This window comes from Colias croceus, chromosome 17, assembly GCF_905220415.1.
Source record: "Colias croceus chromosome 17, ilColCroc2.1".
NCBI classification, from domain to species: Eukaryota; Metazoa; Arthropoda; class Insecta; order Lepidoptera; family Pieridae; genus Colias; species Colias croceus.
Window position 1 is genome coordinate 4390739 of NC_059553.1, and position 22373 is coordinate 4413111.

Consider the following 22373-nt stretch of genomic DNA (forward strand, 5'->3'; position numbering starts at 1 on the left):
TGTGAAATGACATCACTTTAAACTTTTTTCCATACTATATTCAAAATCTGTGGATGTGTCACCCGCTACTATCGATCCCCCTCAATACCCTCGAAAACACGCTTTATGGGGGGGGGGAGCCATATCGAACATTTTGTATGAAGTTTCCTTACTGTATGTATCTGTATATTGTGCTACAACGTAGTTTTATCATTTTCAATGTCACGCGATGAACAAGGCTTTGTGGAAACAATTTCAACTAAATTGTTCACAGTTATGAAGCTGCATACAATTTTCCAGTTTCCTAACTTTCGCATTTATGCACAAACAATGCTAGTTTATTTTTAAAAACCTCTCCGTGAGTTAGTAGCTGTGAAATGCATTTTTATGAATTCTCTTTTAATTCTACTGCAATGTTACATTGTTGCATTTATTGCTTGTCGAATGTCGCATTAACACATAATTTAAATGCTGCTCTCTACCTATTAGAGTTCAGGTGTTATTTGTTTAAGATCATCTTCTCCATAGTTACTGCTTTCCGAATTGGTGGTAAATTTTAAAAATATTTAATGACAATTCAAAAGTGCTTCTAGAAGTCTAATTGAATAATAAAATATTGAGTTTGAGTTTGAACATTATATTAAAGAAACGCTTCTTGAAAACAGCTTTTACCGCACAACAGTTACAACCAAGACTGAATGGTTGCTACTTGCGATCTTACATATAAATAACATTCACATTCGATATAATCATCCTATCGACCAGCGTGCGTGTGACTGTTTGTGTGTATGTATGAAGTGTGTGTCCACAAAATATTAACACATCTTTAGAGAACATTGATGTTATGTTGCTAAAAACTTCTATCGTTGTATATCATGGGACAAGGTTTACTTTAAAACTAAACTAAAAATCTTCCTCCAACTTCAGATAAACAACCTTTATCTTGAAACTTGGTAAACGTTTCAATGCCCTCAGGACGAGGTTTGTTTGACGTTTGTGAAAAAAAAAACTAACTACCCTGAGGCCGCCTGTCCACCTGCAAGAAAACTTCCGCGAGAAATGTCCGACAGTCTGTCCGACAACAACTTGCAAGTCTAATTCCGCGTTTCCACCTGCAAGTAGTCAGACAGACTGTCGGACATTTCTCGCGGAAGTTTTCTTGCAGGTGGAAACGCGGCCTTACCTTGATCTGGCCCCTGAAATTCCACAGATAAAATAACATGGTATTTATGGCAAATATTCATATTTTCCTGGTACCTAGCTTTATACAAAATTTTTAGAATAAGTTAAATGCTTCAGACATTTTCTGTTGAATACTTCACACAAATCTTTGTAATGATTATATGCGTTGCTACTTAATACTAACCGGTCAAATTATAAATATTTATGATAAAATATATGGACACATGCTACAAAGCATTAATAGGTACATCTGTTCATGTTATTGAAATTATTTACAGTAATACGCTTTATTATGCTTTCCAGTTCTCCAAACATGAGCAAAATAATAATTATTCATTTGAAATCCTGTGACACAAATAGTAATGACGTGAAAATTTTCCTCTTTTGTACTTTCAACATCCGCGTCATTCATTTTTAATAATTGTTTACAGAAAGCTTTTAGCTTTTAGCCTTAGATTTAAAAACCTCGAAGCTTTCTATATTTAGTTCTCTATTTTTCTGGTAGTTTAGAATACAGGCTTAGTATCCAAAACCTATCTTACAACTAATAAGGGTTGCACAAAATTTTCATTTACCGCAACTTAAGCTGTAGGTGTCAACTAATCCATACTAATATTATAAATGAGAAAGTAACTCTGTCTGTATGTCTGTTACTCAATCACGCCTTAACTACTGAACCAATTTGCATGAAATTATGTATAGAGATATTTTAGAGAAAGGACATAGGATAGGTTTTATCCCGGAAATCCTACGGGAACGGGTTTTATTTGAAAAAGCGGGCGAAGCCGCGGGCGGAAAGCTAGTCTGTTATAAAATGAACATCCTATTATTTTGAACGTATGTGTATTATTTTGAAACGTATACGTATTATTTTGAAACGTATACGTTAATTGACCAAACATTGACATAATTTAGAGTGATATGCAGCCCTAATATATGACCCTGTACATATAATATGTAAATTGACCGCTGTCTCCCGAAACTAAAGATAAAATTAATTACCCTAATTGACAAGGGTTGCGATATTTTCTACTAAATTATGAAAGTAGTGCTAGGAAATTGTTTCGGATTGTTTTTTTGTAAGGTGTCTCTCAATGTTAGCCAAAAGGGCTTCACGCGGGGGTGAACTGAAGGTTCACCCTGGTAGCGACATGCGCAAGGGCGTCCCCCCTTGACGGGGATCTCGAACCTCGGCTTGGGCTGTCGCTTGTGTGGAGGAGGCCAGGCCTAGTCGGACGGAATTATTGTTTCGGAGCTTCGGCGGTTTGATCTGTGGTGTGGGAGTAAATTAACAGCGGCTTTGAACTACGCAGTCGATTTGATCACTTTGTACAATTATTTACAATTAAACCTGTAACTTTGAATGGCGCAAACAATTTATATGAATGGCATAAACAAGAAATGAAATGTATAGATTTCTAAGCAATTAGCTATTTTTGGTATTCGATTATTTTCAGATACCTACTGTAAAATATATATGATGTGAAAATTAAATGTCATTTTAAGGTCAGAATGACACAGATAGTAGGTACGTTAATGCATCTATTGTTTACAGAGATTTTACGTAATCTTCTGATTCCGTTTTGTTACGCCTTTTTACTTAATATGCTTTATCCATCTCCACCATAAAATTATCTGTAAACAACGCCTGTTGTTAGTGTTTATAGCGATATAATATAAGATTCGAGTGTGAATACTTCATAATAACGCGATCCGATCGCACGTAACTCGAAAAATGCAATAAACTGCCTTGTACCTGCACATAAACATAGTTATTTACGATATGAGCTTCAATATCACACGTCGTTCGGAAGTCACGTGATGTGTCACATTATAATGACAGTAAATAAATAAATAAAAATACAGAGTTGACAGAAAGACATTATTCGTTGTGTGCGCGATGACAGCGCCCCTAGTGGCCGCAACTATTCAGGACTTGTCATCTGTAAAATCATTTCAACTGATGTCAACTAGATGATAAGATATTTTTGTGATATTGATTTTCGACTAGTTTTTCAACGAAATTGAAAAAAATAGTGTAAAAAGTGAGTGTGTATATTATACCTAGCGATTTTCTTCCTGGTGAAAAATAATTTTTTCTCTACACAGCAGCAGCTACATTTTTGTCTTTGCTGTAATGTCCACTTTGATGTTGGAAACGAATTAAACTTGCAGGAACTGTTTTTCCCATTGTTTTTACAATTTACGACACAGCATGTACTATGACCCATATTGCTAATTTTTATGTTATTACTTAAAATTATAAAGGAAGTTATGAAAATAAAGCAATTTGACACATGACAGCCCAGAATTAAGTCACATTTCTGCCACGTCGTGCGCTACGGTCGATTTGCCGTTCCCTACCACCCACTTCGCACATAGCCAATAAACAGCACAAGATAAGTTTACATGATTCTAGTAAAGCCTTGAATTTATTTTTTGTTTGTATCCGATCTCCTTTATAAAAAAATCTACACGTTTCATGTGTATGATTAGTATATAGGTTTTTAGGCATTTTTTTCTTATATCTTATATCGCATAGCTTCTATCGCGGGCCTTGAGAGCGAGGAATCGAGAAATTCCGTAACGAAAAAACCTTACGCTCCCCACTCCGACGGGCGGAGGTGTGGCTTGAAGGCATAGCACGCAATAGCTTTACCGCGGCAGTCCCCGAGTGCCACACGTCGTTTTTTTAGACATTTAAAACGTTTTTCTTCTCATCCAATGAAATAGCAATAGAATAATAAAATTATTGAAAGGGTGTAAATAATATAAAAATCAATACCGTATTCAATATTCATCATAGTTTAATCAGGCAATATATCAGGGTAGTGTTTTTTATGTTTTTAAGTTTATCCATAGCATCCAAGATATATAAATTAGTTCCTTTTCCATGTGTAAAGATATATTTTTCTAAGAAATGTGAACAGTTATAGCAATGGATGAAAGGAATCTCGTAGAATGAAGGAGTATCTTCCACGTGTTGAGGATTATTACCATCTGAGTTCTTGATAAACTTCTACATTAAATGCGGTAAAAGATTTGCTCTTCACCTAACTAGCAAAATATGGTTGCAATGAATACATACTTTATATTATATATGTCTAGGTTAGCTGGTTAAACCACATATTTCTAAAAACTTTCTGAGAATTTACTCACAGTATGTGTGATAAGTATTTTCTTTTAATAAGAAATTTTATCTCTCCCTAAGAAAACTAAGGATATATTCAGTTATGTTAAAACTCATATTATTTTCTCAATGTTATTCTTTAAAATGATTATAGGCATAGATAACAATCCTAATATTATTATTCGAACTAATAGATCTTATTTACACACACAAACACTCACACCACACATTCATTGGGTTGGCTATCCCCCTTTTATTTTTAATTTTTGCCTTTGTATAAATTTTCTTTTTGTTTTAACCTTTATCTAGACCACAATGTATTAAGGGAAGGGACTGGCTTTCTTAACACAGGCTACGCCTAGCAAGAGAGCCAGAGCCTCATAATCAATATTGTATATCCTAAAGGTGAAATAAAGATTTTTTTATTTTTATTTTTTATTTTTTTTATTTATTCGATTCCTAATATATCTTAAAACAAACTGGTATCATATTTGCCTGTAATTTAATATTAACGTCGATGTTAACTCAGTAAACATTTCGAAAAGCGTACGGTATTCTCAAAACATTAAACTACTATAATAACTAGTAAAATATGCAAATTCGATCAAACGGTAAAGATTTACTCAACGAAATGAGACGGTTAGTTCCGTTTTTTGGCTGAAAATAAATTCAGAAAGCTTTTAAGTTAAAGCTTCATCGGAATTATAAGTGAAATCTCGTTTGAGCTTAAAATTTTGTGGTTTTCCTATCCGTTTTACGATCCCCATGAAAAAGGAACATGACGTAATATTTTAGTCTTGGGAATAAATATTATGTTTTAAGGATTTAAACTTTAGATTAAAATCGTTATTTTACACGATATGGTGAACAGATGGTGAACTTTGTGTTGTGTTACAAATAGGCTATATTAGTGCATGTAAATTGCCTCTGTCTTGGTGCAGTTCTTGTTGTTTCTTTTATTTTATTCACAAAGAATATTGTGAAATAAGCCGATCTACGCAAGCTGGAGGCCGTCAATTGGCAAGAAACTGCGCGCGATCAAGGAAAGTGGCGTGTACTCGTGTCGGAAGCCAAGACTCTGTTTGGGTCGCAGAGCTAGTTAATATGTAAGTATTGTGAAATTACCAGTACTAAATTTTATATTAATATTTTTTGTTTCACATGATGATGACATGAACATAATTACCTTTCCATTTCTTAACAGCTATTTTGTAAATCCTTTAAAATATTTCAAAGATCACGGATAAATAAAAAAGAGACACTAAGCTATCAAATATACAAATTTTTACCCATTTCTCGTTTTGTTGTAGGTATACCTACCTATTATCCATCTTGTACACGTTTGAAATAAGGAAAACGTCCCATGAAATAATCATTATTTTCTTCCAAACCTGACAAGCGAAATGGAGTGCTGTTGACACTCGACACGGCTAGGGCTATCTTTTACTCAAAAATTACTTATGATTTTTGTATTGAGTAAATTTTAAGGAAATTATATACTTTAGCAATATACCTACACTATACTGCTCGTATCATAATAAAGTATGTACCTAGTAAGTATATTAATGATGAAATTAAATTTATTTAACTTTAAGACTAAATAGTATAATTTTAACAGTAACTGTATCACTTATATCATTAAATCCTGTTGCGAATATTTTACAAAGATTGCGGTTACGGACCGACCCTCGTCTGACACCTCCCTGATTCATCGTAAAATAAAAATATAACACTCACGCAAAATAAAGGAAAACCCTTTAATTTTAACTGCTTTTAAATACCGAATTTGTAAAATTGAAATTCGATTTCCAATAATATCTCAGGAGATATCGCATTTTTTAATTACATAAGTTTTTAGACCACGCGAACAAACCTGCGGATAAAAGCTATATAAAGAAGAAGAAGCAATAATAGCTAAAAATTAAACGCTTAACTGAAAGTGGTCGATATAAGACAAGAAACCACAATCATTAATTAGATACGGAGATTTGTACACTTGAAGTGGGATTGAGCTCTACAAAGAGAAATGGACGACATTATAGGCTAAGGAATCTTCCGGACGGCTTGAATAGGTATTTAGGATATCTATCCTAAATAATACCTATCTAGGTAACGATCTAACGATCTAAAGTATTATTTAATTGATCTCAATACATTACAATTTTCAAGTATCTGAGTTTATGTGAACTGTTAGTTTATAAAATATCTAATTATTAGAATTAAAAAAGGGTTGATTAAGGTATATATCTTATAATATATTATAATAAAGCATCAAGAGAAACGAGAAGTTCAAATAACACAACATATTGCTCACACATATATCTACTTATACGCCGGCGGCTACGCCCGCGTTTTAAAAAAAAAAACCTATCCTATATGTTAATCCAAGTTACCCTCTATATGTCTGCTAAATTTCATTATAATCGGTTTAGTAATACAGTAATATTCATTCTCCCAAACTTTTTCTCGCATTTATAATATTAGTAGAATACATATTATAATATTCACAAAATTTGTATATTATAAAATGCATACACTAACCCCGCACCAAAATAAAATATTCCGCTCGATTTCAATGCCGATGTTTATATACAAAGATGGTTTTACAATATTGAAGAAAAAGTATTCCGTCGAGGCTTTTTCAAGCATCCGATACTTAGGGAACAATGTGCTTAAAAGGGATCTTATAAAGGGACGCTCTTACAATATTTTTGACCACGTAACCAGAAAAATAATTATGATTTTTCAGTTTTGTCAAGAACCTCGTGTGATTCAGATGGACACGTAGGTATTATCCAGAATTTATGGCCGATAAAAGGACTAATTGTGCGTATAAATTCTCATTACGACTTCAGCTGTTTGGACTAAGGAAAAAACGATTCGTTTACAAAAAATAATGAGAGGACAGTAATTTTAATGGCTTACTTCTTAACCGTTGCTTGTAAGCTTTAAATAAATAAGTTCCTTATTTACATTTAATACCAGCAAATTGACAAGCCGTTTTTATACTATTCGCATTGTAGAGTCTTATAGAAATATGTTTATTCATATTTTATTGGTGGATATCCAACTTTATGTACAATTTGATCGCGTTATAATTAATTCAATTTATAAGCTGTCACATTAAAGCGAAGCGTTTAATATTGGTGACATATGACGGATACTTAATGTGATTTTAACAACAACATTTTGTGATATAATTTAAAATAATAATGTGAATAAAAAAATCCGACCAAAGCATTGTTTTCTGTTTGAATAACATTTATTTCTTAGTAGCATTTGATGGGTGAAAAGACTTTTTCTTCTCGACTTAATTCTGTCTTGTTGTAAAGATGCAGTAATGAAACATCGTGCATAATGATTTTCACGATAATCAAAATTGTTTGATACAAATATTAGGTACCTATCTCAAGTTGTGTGATCATTTAATACTACTTTTTACTTTTGTTATATTCAACTCTTCCTTATTTCCGATAATGGATAGCTATGTTTCCATATAAATCGTAAGACGCATACACGGTCATCAAAGTTACGTCACGTTACCTTTACTAATGTAAAATTTTAATATTAAAATGACGAATTTTTTTTCAACTACTTATTTCTTCAATTCCTAATTATAAATTCTAAACGTACTTAATATCTTCATCAGATAGCATGTAGTTATTATATTGTCTAATATTAGAATACCAGTTTCATTGACCTGAAAGGGCAAAATGATATGTACAAGTAGGCGCAAAATTAATTCTGTTAGCAGGCCATTAGTTAAAATGATGCCGCACCTGTGGGCCGGGAGACTCATTTTAACGATACAGCTCTGTATTATATAATATATATTATCTTTGAGAAGATAATTGCTCTTAACAACAACATTGTCATTAATAAGTAATTAATAATACGATAGTTTCAAAGCTTTTTTATACCGCATATATTATAAAATTTCTAGCTGTGCCCCGCGTGGTGATAATAGCCTTTCTCGATAAATGGGCAATCTAACACCGAAATAATTTTTCAAATCGGACCAGTAATTCCTGAGATTAGTGCAATCAAACAAAAACTCTTCAGTTTAATAATATTATTCAGTTTTATAAGTATAGATAGTATAGATTTATACAATGGAATCACGAGGCATACATTTTTTATGTTCAACATTTATTTTTTCCATGAAATAAGGGCTCTACTTGACATTCATTAGATGTTTAGGAGGCATAGACTATGTAGTCTGATGTAGAATAATGTTTTAAGGTACCTATACGTTTCGCCTTTGTACGAACTCTTAGAGTACCTTAACTATTTACTTTATGTTTATGAGATTCGCAGAAATTCAATTCGTAGGTACACTTAATATCATGATTACATATTTTAGCAAAGTACGTGTCTAATGTACGCGTACATATCTACATATTATGTCCTTATACTACTATATAATACCTTTTTTTATAGTGGGGAAATCTTCCAAAGATACCCACGGCCCCCGGGGAAGGAGCCGTGGGCTATGTCGGATTCTTACCCACTGTGTTCCGTCGAGCCGCTTTAATGAGGGGGCCGCGGGTATTTGTTAGAATTCTTCCGCGACCCCCTCGGCACTATATAATACCTACATTTGTTCTAGTAAAGACTCCAGCTAAATGGTAGATTTATTGAAACGCCGCCCAGTTGTTTTATTATTTTATTTATTATTATTTATTATTATTCAGCCATGGCTGTCCCACTGCTGGGCAAAGGCCTCTCTTCCCTTCATCCACGTTTTCCTATTGTGAGCAATTTTAGTCCATTCCTTGCAATGAGAGTCCAGTTCGTCGCGCCATCTGATTTTGGGCCTTCCACGCAGCCTTTTTCCATTGTCGGGGATCCACATAGTGGTGATTTTTGCCCACAACTCTTCGGACATTCGGCAAACATGTCCAGCCCAGTTCTATTTGAGCTCGGCAGCTTTATGGGCTACGTCGACAATCTGTGTTTTTAACCGACTTCAAAAAAAAGGAGGAGGTTATCAATTCGGCCGGTATATTTTTTTTTTTTTTTTTTTTTTTTATGTATGTACACCGATTACTCCGAGGTTTCTGAACCGATTTACGTGATTCTTTTTTTGTTCGATGCGGGATGGTGTCGAATTGGTCCCATAAAAATTTTATTCGGCTAGGCCCAGTAGTTTTTATTTTATGAGCATTTTTGTCTGTACTCGATGACTTAATTGGAATGTAGCAAGTAACTTTGATTCACTTCCCGATAACCGATTGAGCTGAAATTTTGTATACGTATGTAAATTGGATAGCGATGAAACATTATCATGACATAGAGCTGATTTGATGATGGAATCGGAAGGTGGCCATAGGAACTCAGTAATATATTGACTCAACTTTATCGAGTTTGAGCTCGTTTGATTCGTGTTGAAAATTACACTAAAAAGTATTAAATAAAATTAACTGCGTTAAAAACAACCGACTTCAAAAACGGAAAAGTAAAAAATAAAAAAGATTTGATATTATTAATTACTACATATTATTTAGATGTGCTATTTATTAAATAGGTTTGAAGTCGGTGCCAAACACTAAGCACTTAGTATTAAGCCCGTGCACCGACATCAAACCTATTTAATAAATAGCACATCTAAATAATATTATGTAGTAATTAATAATATCAAATCTTTTTTATTTTTTACTTTTCCGTTTTTGAAGTCGGTTGTTTTTAACGCAGTTAATTTTATTGAGCGTAGCGTTTTATTTTGAATACGATCAGAAAGCTTTACGCCCAAAATGCTGCGCTCCATTGATCTTTGGCAAACCCCAAGTGCGGACTTTTGGCGATCAGTCAATGACCAAGTCTGTGCACCGTAGGTGAGGATGGGCAAGATGCACATGTCCATGAGCCTTCGTTTTAGTGAAAGAGGCAAGTCTCCTTTCATCAGCTCTTTCATCGACCAAAAGCTTCTCCAAGCGTTTTCAATGCGTTTGGCAACTTCTTGATCCTGCCTTGCTTGAAAAGAAACTATTTGGCCAAGGTAAGTATACTCATCGACATATGCAACCGACCCACCCTCGACAACGATGGTGGTTTTGGTGCTGTTAGTCATAAGCTTTGTTTTGGTCATGTTCATCTGAAGACCGACCCTGAGGCTTGCATCACTCAGGTCTTCGAGCATTGTTTGTAGCTCAGAGGCTGTGGAGGAAAAGAGAACAATATCATCAGCAAAGCGAAGGTTTGTTAATCGATGCTCACCGATTTTAAAACCTTTGTTCTGCCATCGAGCTGCCAAGCTTCTAAAATTATTAAAAAATTAAAATACTAATGAAGTATTTCTATTCAAACATCAAAATATCGAAAATAGTAGATGCTGAACGCGGTCGATCTGCCTAATCTTTCTCCATCACATAGGATTATGAGAGTTATGAATAGAGTGCAACTGTATTTGCACGCATACATACGCTCATAATATAATTTTGCAGGTGACTAGTATAATATGTAGATTGGCTGCTGTGACACGATATCGCACCTTCGGTAGAACAAGGGCATAATTGTCATAAATTGCCAAAATGACTTAAATATGCAGAAATGCTTTAAAAAGGCCCTTTCAACTGGAGGGACAAAGACATTCGTTTAATTCCTACAAAAAACAGCCAGATTGAAATAGTGGCGTTGTCATTTTGGCGCTATTTTGTTTCTCTCTTGGCGAGACAAAGTCTCATTGGTTAGTTGTGCCATCGGCGGGGACTGAGCTAGCTGTCACTTGGAGCGCTAACGTCGTTTATGTAAATATGCCCTATAATGTTTTTGATTTCTGGAACGACAAGGCCATATCTGTCACACTTATGCCTAGTTTACGATTTAAAAATTGGGAGGACAAAGTCGTTCAGACAATTGTGCCCTTGTCTGTCCAAGATTTGTTATACTCCATGGTCTTAAAAGTAACATTTTATTCCGATAATTGCTGTAGAGAGCAAAAAAACAAGTTAGTTTTTTAGAAATTTAAACGATAGGACTGCCAATCAAAATACAACAAACATACCCTCACACCCACAAATCTATCCTCAAAAACTTTCGAGTTTACATAATAAATAATAATATTAGTAAGATATTTATTCGTAAATAATTATTTTTCTTTTTCAAATTTGTTTTTGGAATGTATTATTTTGCTGTGAACACATTGCCTATAAAATCGATCATACATAAATTAGGGGACCCAGCATAAAGCCGATGCCGTCCATTCTGGAATGTAAAACGTGCAAAAAAAGCTGGCCCAATATCAATTTCAATATGCACTCCGGCAGAATACATAAGCCTTATAAAAAATGCCACGAAAAAGGAGGAATTATTTAATGTCAAGGAATTGAATTATGATTCTTTCTTGTTCTGTTATCTTAATATAATATTATTCCAATTTTTAAAGCGATTCCAAAGAATTTTGCTAGGAAACATAATAGTTTCAGATTGTTGAAGATGTGTAATGGCTGATTAGTAAGTTTTGATCTCTATTTTTGTGATAAAGTACTGCGGCTTTCTAAAGTGTTTAAGAAAATAAAACATTTATACAAAAAAACACGTTATTATCATTCCAAAATTATTAACTTAAAGCTTTAGATATGGCCATATTTACAAATTAATTTTCTTGTTGGTGGAACAAGGGCACAAATGTACACCTACTTAAGAAAAAAATATTATTAAAAAAAAACTAGCAGTTTTTAATATTTGTAAACGATACACCTAAAAGAATATAGTACATAGTTTATGTCATACAAAGCAGAACAACCATAAAAAAATTATTATCATAGCTAGACCACATTAAGTACTACAAATATCTTAAAATGGCTCTCCTGTAAAATTGCAAAAACTGTAATTGTGCCCTTGTTCTACCGAAGGTGCGATATCTATTTATACGCTATATTAACATGCAGCGGGTCGTCTTCTCTTACGTCTTTAGAGATTTCATGGCGGTATCTATATTGACGTTATTTTCGACTCGCTGAATGCATTCCATATTTTTTCTTTAGTATACAAAGTATATATTAGGTACATAGCAATATGAACAATTAAGTCCTGAAACTGAAAGTCGTTAGAATGAGACGATAGAATTTTAATAACCCAGAACCTAGTTATAATACAATAATTTATTGGCATTATAAACTTTAGACATATTGTCAGCTTTACCAGTTCAGGTATTTTTGACTTTGCTGTTTTTATAAAAGTTGGGGTAAAGTTAGAGTACTTAGGAACTTCCATAGAACCCCTGTTTTAAACTATTGAAAGAAGCTTATGAAGGTAAAGCTGAAAGACGAAGAATTTTTAATTCTATGTAACATTTTTCGCTCAAATACATTTTTTTCTTCGCCCATCATTTTATTGACACATTTTGTCGCATTATTTTAACTTTATTCTTCATTCATTAGGTACCTAGTTCCTACTGACAACAGATTACATAGGTATGTAAATAATACATAAAATCATAGTACATTATAAAACAGTAGGTACGTAAGTATAACTTACTTAAAATTCTCACGTATCGAATCTAAAAATGTACCTATAATTTGTTACCCATTTCATGTTACGATGCAAAGCTATTTATTCGCCTATATTAAATAAAAACAATACGTTCACGCGTGATATATGGCACATCTGCTAAGCTGCGTTTTTTGTTTATTTTCAAAGTGTTAGTGTTGTTTTGCTACGATGCCCAGTAAGAGACTATCGGATTATTATGAAAAGCTTTTAAATCTGCTGAAACCGCGCGGGATTCAGAAGTGATTTGTAGACACTTTAGGTACTATCTAAATTCATGGCCACTACACTTGTTTACTTATTACTTAATAACGCTTTATATCTATTATAAACTTAATAAGTCAATAAGGATCATAAACTTACTTTAGCAATAGCTTTTGATGATTTTGTATTTTTTTAAGTTAATTTCTATATTCTAAGATAAGAAAATAAAATAATAAAGTTTATTAGTGTGGAATCGAAGTTTAAGAAACAATAATAAAATTTATACGAAAGCCGTTGAGAATAATTCATTTCACTCAAACGTAGTTCCAATATTTCTTCAAGACCTTAAAGATGACAAGAAAAGTTATATTTAGATTTTTTTTATTGTTTCTTTTGTTTTATTGTAGTTGCCATTAATATTTTTTTTTATATTCAATACAATTTTTATCCTTTCATCATGCTTCTATAAATGCTCCTTTTAATTTTTTTCGTCTTTATTATTGCTAAATAAAATATATTCCTATATTATTGTATTTCATTAATTGTATACTGGGCGTGTCAAAACATATTTCTAAAATAATAACTTTAAAAATCCATCCAATATTTTATAAATCAGTACCCATTCAATTCAAATATCAAATCTAAATCTGTAAACTAGTATTATTACTCTAATAGTAAAATATCAATTAAAGTTACTTGTGAACTTAGTCGCACCTTAAGCAAAGTGCTACGGAATTCGTAGCTACACTGTAGACAATGACTACGGAACTATACTTGCTAAAGTATACATTTAACGCACCCATTTCGGTTATTTTTCTTTTTGGTTCTGGTGTCTATATGTCACTATGCTTATGTCCTTCTTCTTTTGGCCAGCTCCCGGAGAAGTATTGTGCTCTGTGAATAAACTAAGTTCTATTGTGAAAATCAACTATTTAATAACTACAAGCCACAAAATCCCTTTAAAATACTGCTATACTATAGTCACTTTCACACAAAAAATGAAAATAATAAATTGTAACGTAAGTATATGTGAAATGAGACGTAAAAATGTGAATAGAGCAGTAGCTTAATAGCGCATTGTAAAGCATATACGCCGCCTATGAACATTCAAAACGTGCTAACGGCGTCATACCTGGAATTACAACATAATATTATGGTATTAAAGGATTTATCGCGATATAGACGGATAAACCCTTTCGTAGGCTGGCTCTTAATAAAAAAAATAAGAGCACTAAATATAATTTAATATATGCCAAATGATAGCCTAGACGTTTAAAATATTCTGTGCTACTGAGTATGAATACGAACTTGAGTTTCAATTATTCATATTATGATTAGTTTCTTATTTGGATATGAAATTAATTATAATTTGCTTATATGCTTATGAAAAATGGCAACATGTCATAGTTACTGAAACGAACGTAGAGTGCCAGATAAAAGGCAAAAGTGGAATGAAACAGAAATAAAAACCAGAAAGGATACGCCAAAGCACTTACGGCTGTACCCTTTCTAGGAAATCGAAATTTTATCTAACGATTGACAGTTCATGTTTCCAAAGAAAAAATGTAACAACCGGTACCTATAAGAAAAGAAAAATAATAATACAAAGTGAAACAAAACATATTTTTCCTTAACGAAATTGCAATTATTTGATTCATTAAAGGTACAAATACACTGAGTTATTTCTTATTTGTTCTTTGTGTATTTCCTTTCGCAGTAGTCAAATGAAATCAAAGCGAAACGCGAATAATGTAAGAGAGTAGGTATTTGAAGTTAATGTAACAAAATATAACACGACTTCGCGCATTTCGATTGATTAGGGATTTGATTCTCAGTACGGAAGCTAAAAATAAAATGTACCTAACTAATGGAAAAAATATTGAACTGTATCTTGCTATATTTTGGAAAAAATAACAACATTTTGCGTTACTGTTGCACAAAATTGTGATCAATGCTGATGGTGTTCGCCAACGAATAAGCACAATTGCTGACATAGACGCTTTACAACCACAAAATTTAGATGGTGAGGGACAAACCATTTCTGCTTCCGCTTGCACTTCTCAGAGGTTATTGACTCAACAAAACTCCAGGGCCAGAAGAGTGCAAAAACAAATTAAGTAGTATGTCTTTTATTATTTAACAATGAAGTGTACGATACTGGGTCAAGTTTTCTTTTCTTCTTTTGTTATTTCTTTATTCTAATGCTTACTTTTCTACAGAAACTTTTTATATGTTTTCTATAATGATACATACTCTTAGTTTACACATATTTATTTGATTCATTCAATAGTTTTTCATATTCATAGTTTTACCATTGTCATAGTTTCTTTTGGAACTGTTACCTATAATGTTTCTAACATAAATTTAGTTTGTTTAATGTGTAGTAGAATAATACATTGTATGAAACACTATCACTGTCAATCATAGCGATTTATTATTTGTTTTAAAGGTGAAGATGCTGTAATTCTGGCTGAAGTTTAATTAGTATAGATAAAATTCTTCAAATCTGTGAGCACATAATAACTTAGTATATTAGTATTCATAAATCATAAGCATAGTTTATAATTGTTATTCATTTTCTTTTGTAAATTGTTTATTTACATTGAGCAAGTGTATCTTTAATATTTATTGTCTTATGTCAAGTGCTGTCAAACTTTATAATATTGTTTATTGTTGTTAGATGTCAGTTGTTATTTGACAATGTGTACAGGGTTCTTGGTGTTGTCATTTTTATAAATTATACTGGAAGGTTCTGGTAAATTCAAAATTTTAGTTTAATTTAAGAAAAAAACTATAATCAAGTTAAGTATTGCAAATATAATATATATATATTTTATTAGTATTTTATAGTAACTGCATCTTTTATATACCTATTATTTTGTTTTGCATTTGTAATTTAGTGTTTAATTTTGTTTATAGTATCTATTATTTTGCACTGTAACTTATTACTGTTAAACTTAAAGGATAATTTATTTATATATATATACACATTAAGGTTTGTAATATAAGTATAATAATGTCATCCAATGAGAGCATTATGAGCGACGAGTTCGTGTCATTACCATCAGTCTCTGACTGTTCAATGGAAAGTTTTCTCAGTAGTACGTCCTATATTCCTCTTAATACGTCACTAAATAATTATTTTCCTTCAACCTCTAAAACTTTTAATGTCGTACATATTAACGCACAGAGCATTCCGGCACATTATACTGATTTCCTAGCCTCATTCGAGTCGAGTAATGTCCAAGCTATCCTTGTATCGGAAACCTGGCTGAAGCCCTCCTTACCTTCCTCCTGTTACTCTTTACCCGGTTTCCATCTGATACGTAACGATCGTGCCTGCAGGGGCGGAGGAGGTGTCGCTATTTATCTACGCAATCACATGCCGTTCACTATTATCAGCTCTTCGCCAGAACCCACACCTGCAGCCACGGTCGAATACCTTTTCTTAGAGGTCTGCATTTCCCACACTAAAATTTTATTAGGCGTTATCTATAGTCCTTCCTCTTCCATAGACTATTTTCCTACTTTTGATGATCTCCTTCTTAATCTTTCTCCTTCATACAGTCACACCATAATTATGGGTGACTTCAATACCTGTTTGCTAAAAAATGACTCTCGCTCTAATAAACTACTATCTATTGTGGACTCCTATAATCTTCACATCCTCCCTCTTAATCCCACGCATCATTTCCCTAACTGTGCACCTTCCTTGCTTGACCTTATAATCGTATCCAACATAGACTTTATCTCTCAGCATGGACAGTGTGCAGCAGATGCCTTCTCCTATCACAATCTTATTTTCCTTTCCTACAAACTCCGTCCTCCCAAATCCAAGCCCCAAATTGCTATGCAGCGAAGTTTTGGTCGTATGAATCATGAAAATCTCTGTGCTGATGCGATTAAGATGGATTGGAATGCAGTACAATGCTGTGAAAACCTTAATGATAAAGTAATGCTATTTAACTCCTTTCTTACGCAGCTCTACGACATTCACGCTCCAGCACGTCCAGTGAAGCTAAAACACTTGCCTGCACCTTGGCTCACTGAGGAAATTAAATCGCAACTGAACTTAAAAAACCAAGCCAAATCTCAATTAAAATCGTGTCCTTCTGATGAGGCGAGGGAGAGGTATGTAAGACTGAGGAATCGTTGCAATACTGTGTGCCGGGATGCACAGCGCCGCCATATTCATTCATCCATTGAAAATGGTGATCCATGTTTTGTGTGGAAATTTCTTAAAACGCTTGGAGTAGGCAAACAACCTAAAGTGTCATCTACGAACCTGAATATCGACCAGTTAAATGCACACTTTTCCACTCCTCCAGTCCTGTTTGACAGTGTCGATAAACAGGCTACCCTTAATTTCCTTTCATCCTTACCTTATTCTTCTGATAACCCTTTTAACATCTCACCTTTCACCGAATGCGATGTTAAGAAGAACATATTATCCATATCTTCTAAAGCTGTCGGTTGTGACAATATTAGCCGTGCTATGATCGTTCCTATCCTTGACATCATCCTTCCTACAATCACCAACATCCTTAACCACTCTATCTCGTCCAGCACATTCCCTGAAGTTTGGAAAGACGCCAATGTTATCCCACTTCCTAAGAAATCGAATGCTAGCTCACTATCTGATTACCGTCCTATATCCATTCTTCCTTTCCTCTCCAAAGTTCTTGAAAGACTTATCCATCACCAATTAAGTATTTTCCTAAACTCGAACTCCATACTCAATCCTCTACAATCCGGTTTCCGCCCCGGGCATAGTACGGCTACTGCTTTAGTAAAAATAACTGATGACATTCGGTTAGGTATGGATAATAAGCAGCTCACGATACTAACATTGCTAGATTTTAGTAATGCATTTAATTGTATTGACTATGACGTACTTTTGAGTGTGCTGCGTTCTATCAACATATCTGCGTCGGTGTTAGAGTGGTTTCGTAGCTTTTTGCATGGTCGCCGGCAGAGGATAAAGCTAGACGAGTCCATCTCATCCTGGAGTTATCTGACTGCAGGTGTACCACAAGGTGGTGTCCTCTCTCCTCTTCTTTTCTCACTTTTCATAAACTCCATTACGAGCAACATTTCATCCCGGTACCACATGTATGCTGATGATCTCCAGATTTATATACATTCTTCTTTGTCGGATTTGCCTGCAGCCATTCACTCAACTAATACTGATCTCGATTTTATCGTTAGGTGGAGCAAGCTGTATGGCCTTAAAATTAATCCCCACAAAACGCAGACTATTATTATTGGAAGTCCGCAGTTTAAGTCAAAAATTGTATGGGATAATTTACCATCCGTTTACGTTGACGACACTAAAATCCCTTTCAGTCAGTCTGTTAAAAACCTAGGTGTCCATATAGACTCTACACTTTCCTGGCATGAGCACATGAAACATGTTAGTAAAAAGTTATTTGCGGCATACCACTCCCTTAAGCGATTACGAAACTTTCTTCCGATTCCGACCAAAATTTTGTTAGCGCAATCACTCCTTCTTCCCATCCTCGACTACGCTGATGTCAGTTTCTGTGACCTAGCTGGAATCCAGCTTGATAAGCTTGAGCGATTTCAGAACTTATGCATCCGTTTTTTCTTCGGGTTGCGTAAGTATGACCATGTCTCTGCTTATCGTCGCAGGTTGAAATGGCTACCTATCAGATATCGCCGGGATGCTCATGTGCTGCATCTGTTGTACGGAATATTATTCGATCCCAGAACCCCACCCTACTTAAAAAACAACTTTGAGTACGCAAGTAATCACGGATTAAATCTGAGATCCAGTGATACTTATCTCCTTAATGTACCCACACATAAAACTAAATTTTTCAATTCCTCATTTACAGTGAAGGCTATTAGACTATGGAATGACTTACCAATAGCTATACGCAAAGCGAGATCCATCGATGCTTTCAAAAACTTGCTTTTTAATTACTACATCTCTTTAATTAAGTGATGACCTTATATATTTATGTACTTTCCCTTATCTGTATTTATTTGTTATAATTATTATTATGTATATATTTATATTGTATACATTTATTAATGTCGCAAAATGTATAGTTACTTTATTTTATTTATTTTTATGTATTTATTGCTTCAGTGCTTCAGTATACACCACCTACCTGTATTCGTTGTTTTTGTCATTTCTTTCCTTGGTTGGGTTACCTGGAAGAGATGGCTCTGTAGCCATAAGGTCGCCCATTGTGCAATTTATGTGTATTCTTTTTTATGTAATGTCTGTAATTTGGTGTGTACAATAAAGTTCTCATTCATTCATTCATTCATTCAAAATTGGTTGTTGTTTTTAGATTAGGTTTATATGAGAGTCCTTTTATACATGAATAGTAATAATTATCATTTTATAAAAGTGTATGTGAAAGAAAAAGTATCAATATAAAGATATTTTTTTCCTTATATAACAAAAAAGTAATAGGGAATTAAGTAAGACATTAATCCTATAGTCAGACTTATCTGACCAGTTCCACAGATGTTACACACATCTACACCTTAGTGTAAGATGTGTGTAACATCTGTGGAACTAGTTTTGAAACCAGTTTATCAAAACTGTTTAAATAAACAAATAAATTATGTAATTTATGTATATATTATATAATTATTACTCAGAAATCACTAACAGCAAGCTCACGTTTCAATTATCTCAAACACCTTGTTCATAAAACGCGTATAAATCCAAGAAACAAGTGATAACTGCGTCAAAAACAACCGACTTCAAACTTGCACTTGCAAAATTTACAAATTTACAAAACCTACAGACAAAAATGCTCATAAAATAAAAACTACTGGGCCTATCCGAATAAAATTTTTATGGGACCAATTCGACACCATCCCGCATCGAACAAAAAAAGAATCACGTAAATCGGTTCAGAAACCTCGGAGTAATCGGTGTACATACATAAAAAAAAACATACCGGCCGAATTGATAACCTCCTCCTTTTTTTTTGAAGTCGGTTAAAAAAGGAAAAATATTAATCTATTTTCCAGATAGAACGGTGCCATAAATAGCGTATTACTGCATTTGAGTAAATTTCTAAAGCGTCTTCAACCGGCCACTCGTAATCTAGCTCAGAAAATCTTTAGCTATTTAAAAATAAATCTGAAAGCTTAAACTATAGTGAAGAATTATTTGAATGGTTCTTATGAAATAGTTTACTTGCAATTTTCCCCGATTAAAACAACAGAAATGTTTATTGTATGTATTTTGTTTACATCGAAACCACAAAGCTCAGATAATTGTAAGCATAATTGCCTGATATAAAATGTATAACATCGAATATTCTATGAATGTTGATCAAATACGGAGTTTGTAAGTATGCAATCTAGTGGAATGTCGTAATTATGGCTATATTTTCATAGTTTTTATGTTATACTAGCTTCCGCCCGCGACTCTGTCCGCGCGAAAAATTAAGATTTTTTTTTTCTACCTATAAAAAGTATCCGTAAAGTATAGTATTCAGGATACATCGCCCATTTTTGCAAGTGACTACTATCAAGCTAATTTTCCGTTTGTAGCTTTATTTTGATGAGACGCCCAATAATTTCGTGTACGAAAGTCTCGATTGTGGTAGCTAACAGAGATAACAAGGATAAAAATTTTTGATTTCATGGTTCTCAAATATTTATTACTAACTGAATGATTTTTTTTTTGTTCAATCTCAAGATAATTACCTAAATTATTCGAAAAAATATTTGTCCTACAAAATCTATGGTTAGTTCAAAGAGTCCCCCTTTCCAAAGTGTATCGATAACGAGGTCATCATAAATGATTACTAACAAGCTGATTTTTTTTGTTTTCACTTAGTTAATGTTTATATAATTCAACAGACATATTGTCCTACAAATTGCGTAATAAATATTTGAGAACCATCAAATCAAAAAATTTTATCCTTGTTATCTCTGTTAGCTACCACAATTGAGAGTTTTGTACACGAAATTATTCGGTGTCTCATCAAAATAAAGCTACAAACGGAAAATCAGCTTGATAGTAGTCACTTGCAAAAATGGGCGATGTATCCTGAACTATATTTTATGCCTAGGATAATAAGGTATAATTATACCAAGTTTTATCGAAATTGAACCGTTAGTTTTCACGTAATGCCTTCACATACAGACAGACAGACAAAATTTTTTTTTATCACATATTTGGATTTCGTATCGATCCAGCTGCTATATATTTTTTCAATATTTTCAATGTACAGAATTGACCCTTCTACAGATTTATTATATGTACAGATATGTTTCGCCGATATCCTTGTTTTGTCAATTGGGTCATGCTCGAAGGTTGTTTCCCTTTAATATCGCGGAAATAACGCTCATATAATATATATTACCTACAGGGTGCAACCTTGTTCCTTTCCATTCAATTTAAAGGGAAATCAATGGGCAATGGTACTGACAGATCTTATTACCTTCTTATGTTTTCTGTACTTAGAAGAATGTATCCTTCACTCAAAATTGAGGTTTTTTTTTAAATAAAAAGGATAATAGAAAGCAAAACAGTTTGTACGTTATAGTCAATAAAAACTTTATTATTTCTGCTAAAGCTTTTATATCGTTTCTCATAAATAGGTATCATATCGTAGGCATTAATCTTGAGCTTATTTTGGAAAACCATGTGTGTTGAAAGTAACTCGCGTATTATTCAAGCATATTTTACTTCCCGACGTTACACTTTGATGGCTAGATTCGCAGTGCTGTTATTTTTTCCCCGCAAAGGAATAAGTGCTGGAACAATCCAATTTCAATGTAATACTACAAATGATACAACATATTTATGTTGTCTTGAGTCTTGACTTGTTTTGATACGAAAAAAAAATGTTTGGCTAAAAGGATTATACATTTTATTTATTATTTAATGTGGCCGTTTGATAAGAGCCGATAATGAAACATAAACACGAACTAAATTTTTCTTTTATTATTTACTTTTTAACAAATTAAATTTAAACTATGTTAAACAAATATACATTTACATTTTAATAGTGTATAAATATATAAAATATATTAATACAGAAGAAAAGCTTCACTTTTCAAGGATAAAACAATCCTTTATAAACTGTAAAAGCAATGTTAATAAGGATGAATGCATAATAAATGTGCGATGCTATTTAAAACTAAATAAGGCTATGTAGGAGCTATTATAAAATAATGTATTTGCGTAGAGATAGAAAAGGAGCGTGTGTGCCGATCACATTTGTCAGAAGTGAAACTTCTTTCTTTCTTCAAAGATAGCAACATCGTCGCCTTACTCCATGACGCAGACGTGACGATATTGAAAAGACGCGATCTTGAAATTTTACTCTCAACGCGCCTATAGAAGTCACTTCAAAAAAAAACATTTTTCCGCATTCCCATTTCC